We start from the raw sequence: 5,458 nt of genomic DNA, 5'->3' as shown, positions 1-5,458 counted from the left end.
CTGCGCGCTGCGGGCCGAGGAGGGCAAACCCAAACCGGTAATAATACGAGAATTAAAAAGGGAGGGGAGAAAATTTAAACGGGGGGAGGGGGGGAAGAAGTGGGGGGAGGAGAGAGAGCGCCGCTCCTCGCCCTGGTTTTTGCCCAAAAAAGAAAAGAAAAATAATAAAAGGGGTAAAAAAAAAAAAAAAAAATTAAAAAAATAATTAAAAAAATAAATCCCGTCTAGAGTCTGCGGCGCATCGCGCGGGGGGAGGCGCGCTGCTGCCGGCGCCGCGCCGCCCTGCGCGGCTGCGGAGCGCGGCTGGAGCCGCGGGGGATCCTAAGGCTCCCGGGGGCCGCGGCTCCCATCAACCCGCCAGTGCCGGGAAGGGGGGCGAAAAGGGGGAGGAAAAAGGATCGGAGGCGTAGCCGGGCGCAATCGGGAGGTTAAAATGTAAAAAATCAAGCCAAAAAGATGCCTATCCAGACAAAAAAAAATGAAATAAAGATGTCAGGACCCCCCAAAAAACACCGACCCTAAGGTGCGGGCGTCGGAATCGGTTTAGGCATCTGTCACAAAAGAGCAGCAGCAGCGCATCCAGAGTGTTGTATCCCTTCTGAAAGCCCAGCTCGTCCTGATGCGGGGGTTTGCGTGATAATTATTTTTTCCCCCTCCTTCTTCCCAAAGGATTTTAATCCACACACACACACACACAAACTAGAGTCTTGGTCCGGCTGCTACGAAAAGAAAGAAAATAAATAGAGGGATAAATGAAGTGGGGCTATGTCTCGCTTTCCTTCTCTGTCGCCCCGCTCCGCGTCCCTCCGCCGCGATACTTACATGAGTGCGGGGACCCGCCAGCCGGCCACCCTTCTCCGTGCTTCCGAAGCGTCTCTCTTGGTGCTTCTTTCCCCTTCTTGCCTGCGGCTCGTCTCCTTCCTGCTTTTCTTCTCTCCTCTTCCTCCTCCTACTCCCCTTTCTCCTCCTCCTCCTCCTCCTCCTCGCGTTTTTTTTCCCTCCTTTTTCCCCTCCTCTCTCCGCCGCCCGCTATAACTACGCGCCCGACCCGCACCGCTGCCTTCGCCTTTCTGTCTCCTTGCGGGGCAGCCGCAACGGCGAACGCAGCCGGGGATCGGTGCCGCCCCCCCCAAGCCAAGCCCGGGTCCCTCCCGGTGCCGGCGGAGGCTGCTCGCAGTGCGCAGCGGCGCGGCCGCGGCCCGGCCCCGTCACGTGGGTGTCTAGACACCGTGTCGCTCCGGGAAAAATAAATAAATATATATATCTATATATATAGATATACAGATATATAGATAGATATATGTGTGTGTATTATATTTATCTCGAACCGCCTTGCGCAAGCGGTGGATCGGGTTGCCCAAAGGTGCTGAGCACCCCCCGGCCCCCCCAGACCTCGCGCGGGTGCCGAGAGGCAGGTCCCCAGACCCACCGGTCGGTACTCATCAGTGTAGGGAGTCCCCCTCATCACGCGTGTATTGGAGAGGATTAAATACTAATCCAGCCATAAAAGTATTTCTTCTTTTTTTCAATAAAATAATAAAATACATCAGTAAATGTCACAGAATCACAGACTGGTTTGCATGAGAAGGGACCATAAAGCTCATCCAGTTCCAACCCCATGCCACGGGCAGGGACACTTCGCACTACACCAAGTTGCTCCAAGCACCGTCCAACCTGGTCTTGAACACTGCCGGGGATGGGGCAGCCACAGCTTTTCTGGGCACCCTGTGCCAGGGTCCCACTACCCTCACAAGGAAGAGCTTCTGCCTAAGAGCTCATCTCAGCTTCCCCTCTGGCAGGTTAAAGCCATTCCCCTTGTCCTGTCCCTAAAGCCCTTTCTCCAAAGCCCCTTTCCAGGTTTCCTGTAGCCCTTTTAGGCACCGGGAGCTCCCTCCCTCGCAGCATCTCCTCTGGGCTCGCTGCACCAGCCCCACGTCCCTCTTATGTTGTTGCCACACAGGTATATAGATATATAGATATATTATTCTGGGCATCAAAGAGGGCAAGGCACAAAAACCGATGATAGTAACAATACTGTGCACTTAGCACTTGTCACCAAGGAAAGGGAAAATAAGTCATTGAGTATAAGCCAATTTTCACAAAATAAGAAGCAGGAATCACCAGCACATAGCACCATGACTGTTCTTCTTGTGGGTACTACTCTGGCACCCCGGATACTCCACCAATCCCCTCTATTCCAATTCTATCAGAAAGAACCTGCAGAGGATGGGGAAACTGAGCCACCAAGGGGCAGTGTATACTGCGGTCTGCACTGGAGCCAGAACGTCTGGATAGATTTCCCAGGGCCAAGGCTCACACAGCTGGAGAAGCACCCATCCTACCAGCTCTCCCACGGATGAGAAGCAATTTTATCATATAAGACTGCTTCATTCGTTGATAAATCGGTCACCGCACTGGAAGCAGAAGCCGAAACTCTCAACGCACACCTGCTATAAACAAGTCTAGTTCTAAAACAACTGCCCCCAGCTAAACAGGACACCAACTGTAAAACACAGGGGATGGGGGGCACAAAACTAACGTGCCATGCGTGCAGGGTGTTCCCAGGATTGTCTGTCCTGGATGCCTGCTTTTGGCACAGCCGGGGATAATTTTAGACCCCAGTCTCACAAATATTCACATGAGCAGGTCAGGGAGAGTCCTATAGGGCCTGGAATCACACACAGTATTTGCAGAACACACGCCTAAATTAGTTAGAAAGGGGCTACATTTGGGGCAGCTTCATTAAATGTTAATAAGACTCCAAGCACCCAGGCCCAAAATCTGCTCAAAATCTGCTTTGTGATAAAGAGCGTGAACAAAAATTAACAGAGGAAGAACATTATTTGCCAGCATCTTAAATAATAACTTAGGAAGGTTTGTTATGGAGCTGGAGTGTGGGGAAGGGGATGGACTCCTCACTTCACCTCCAAATCAATGGCACAAGTAGAACCTGCCTGTGAAATATCCCAGCAAACTCTGCAGTCACTGATGCCACAGCCAAAGCCATTGCAGAGGCTGTGAGCTGCAGGGTGCTCTCAGCATCACCTGGGGTGACAGAGGAGGTGCCAGCATCAGTGTTTGCATCCTCACTTGCAGGAAAATCCCATTGCTTTTAAAACAGTCACTTCTGCACCCTGAAAAGTGGAAATTTGGCAGTATTTTTTCAGTTTAACATCTTGTTCACCAGCCTCCAGAGTGAGCTCATGCACACTGAGGCCAATTTCTTTGTTTCTTTAGAGAGCCTCAACCCCTTTTCTACTCTGATGAATATGGGAAATTAATAGGGAAAAAGAAAACCACCAACAAAAAGCTATTTCTCATTCCCGTATCTGCTGATGAAAGACACACTGCCCATTTACACATGCAGTGTACTTTTAAAGATGTTTAAACTTTCCATGCTGCTATAAATGAGATTGACATCTTTAGGGTGATTTTCCCCTCCCTTTGCACTTCCTCTTGCCTCAATTACTTGACAACTGATTGCTTTATTGTCATGAACAGAGTGTCAGAAAATATAACATGGTGTATGCTGTGAAGGAATGGAGCACAGGAATGGGGTCCAAGAGTTAATAATATCTTTCGGGGGCCCTGCCATAGCTACTCTAGGTGATCTTGGGCACATCCCTGTTCACTGTGAGTAGGGACCAGGGCTTTGGAACCTCTGGCTGCCCATCAGTAGAGCTGGACCACCAGCCTTGCCTGCCTTTGTGGTTTCTGCAGGTGAAAATTACTTCAGAAGTGCTAAATATTAAATAACCGATAAAGAACTGCTTTCTAATTAACCCTGAAAACTTGTTTAAACAGGCCATATGTATGTGCCCATATGGAAAATACAGAAATAAGTATAATGAAGCAGATAAAAATGGGCTTGGTACCTGGGCTGGGGAGATGCTCTAGAAGGGGTGGTGGTACCCACCACCTGTGGACTGCATTGCCCCTGGGCAGGAAAATGTCAGCCTGGCTAAGAAACCTGTCCTAAAATCCCAGGGCAGGCTTGGAAGGGTCCTTTGAAGACCACGTTGTGCAACTCCCCTGCCATGGGTAAGGACACCTTCCACTAGATCAGATTTCTCAAAGCCTCATCAACCTGACTTTGAAAGTTTCCAGGGATGGGGCATCCATTATCTACCACCTTCCTGGGCAACTTTGTGCCGGTGCTTCATCACCTACTTCATAAAGAATTTCTTCTTTATGTTAAATCCAAATCTCCCCTCTTTTAGTTTAAAACTGTCACCCCTTACCCTATCACTACAGGCCTGACTAAAAGCTCTGTCCCCATCTTTCTTCTAAACCCCCTTTAAGTACTGGAAGGATGTGTATAATGCAGCACATTTCTGTCGTGTATTCGTAATGTACTGCATTCCTATAATCTATCTGTGTAATGTATGGCATCCCTCGTGCGAAACGCATTGGGTCCTGCGTGTAAAATCCCACCCAGCCCACACTCCCCATCCCTCGCCCTCAATTCTCATGGAGCTTTCTGGGGACCTTTTCCGAACCCATCTGTCTTTGAAGAGCTAAAGCCGAGTTAATTTGCATTGCAATTCAGCCTTTGACAGACAGTTGGAGCCAAGGCACTGTTAACCTAATTGTTGTGCTAACAGCACCAGGGTGTGAGACTCACCAAAGGCACTTCCAACAAAGGGGATAAAACCAGACTTGGGAAAAAAACCTTTTCCTGACATCATTACCGGGTACAAACAAACAGAGCTGATCCCTCTTCATACACTTTCGAGGCGAGGGTCAAGAACAAACACACTTTGCTCTTTTGGGGGTATGTCTCTCTTTTTAACAGCAGTGAAAAGCCATTCAGGGGAGGTAGGAGAGAACAAGCCAGGCTGAAGGCAGGGCAGAGGCAGCGCAGGCAGGCTTCTGGCACTCTCCCATCCTTTTGTGCACACTGGGAATAGCTGAGCTTGTGGCCCGGCTGCTATTTTTACGCCTATTTTCAGAGCAGAGCTCTCAAACAATGTTCAAAGTCTGGGTTACGATGCCATTTTGGCTGCGCGCAAGGTCTCCTTCCTCTCTATCGATGCAGCAAATCCAAGCTACAGGACCTCAGGTCCGCAAAGAAAACTATTCTCCGGACAAGCTTGCTAAGTGCCGAGTGTCCGGACACATGGAGACACGGACCTCATGCTCTCTAATCACGCAGTACTTTAAGCAGAAAACCATTATTGCAGCGCTGGTGCACTCCAAGACTGCGCCTGTTAGAAAGAGGTTCACTAAAAGTGGGTAAGATAAACGAGAAAAAAAAAGTCTGGTGAGATGGACCCTCACCTTTGCTTGTCAGGCATGGGGAAAAACAATTTTCCAGCCGTGGGAATTAGTCCATGCAAATCAAGTGGTCCATCATTAGCTATGGCAGGCACTGGTGCTGGCTCGGGGGGACTCAGTCATGGGAATACTTTGATTATCAAAGCACTCACACAGAGATGACTTTAAATCTGTGTTTTCT

The sequence above is a fragment of the Pezoporus wallicus genome, unplaced genomic scaffold, assembly GCF_028554395.1.
Source record: "Pezoporus wallicus isolate ANWC-B61680 ecotype Strahan unplaced genomic scaffold, APGP_CSIRO_Pwel_v1 scaffold_13428, whole genome shotgun sequence".
Classification (NCBI taxonomy): Eukaryota; Metazoa; Chordata; class Aves; order Psittaciformes; family Psittacidae; genus Pezoporus; species Pezoporus wallicus.
This window is presented reverse-complemented; position numbering follows the sequence as displayed.